Source organism: Dipodomys ordii, unplaced genomic scaffold, assembly GCF_000151885.1.
Source record: "Dipodomys ordii isolate 6190 unplaced genomic scaffold, Dord_2.0 Scaffold33, whole genome shotgun sequence".
In the NCBI taxonomy this organism is placed as follows: Eukaryota; Metazoa; Chordata; class Mammalia; order Rodentia; family Heteromyidae; genus Dipodomys; species Dipodomys ordii.
Window position 1 is genome coordinate 276,673 of NW_012267249.1, and position 315 is coordinate 276,987.

The window sequence follows — 315 nt, forward strand, 5'->3', positions numbered from 1 at the left end:
GGGAAAAACAAAAACAAAAAACAAAACCAAAAAAATAAAAAATAAAATAAAAAATAAAAAAAAAGAAAGCTATAGAGGTGGACTAATCCTTCTCTGCTTTTGCAATTTACCTTAACCCCTTACCCCACCCCTGACTACCATGCTTGGCTTCTGACAAGAAAATGGTAGCTGATGGCTTTTTTTAGTGTGGAGGGGGCCGGCAGGGGGGGGCGGCAGGGGTCGGTCATAGGGCTTGAACTCAGGGACTTGGTGCTGTCCCTGAGCTCCTATTCTAGTGCTCTACCACTTTGAGCCACAGTACCACTTCAGGTTTTT

At 43.8% G+C, this 315-nt stretch overlaps 1 protein-coding gene across 1 annotated transcript in view; it reads right to left on the bottom strand.

The window, feature by feature from the left end:
* Positions 1 to 315, bottom strand: part of LOC105986084 (chromosome unknown open reading frame, human C1orf109) — a 7,533-nt gene that overhangs the window by 5,743 nt on the left and 1,475 nt on the right. The gene's annotated exons all lie outside the window — the stretch shown is intronic.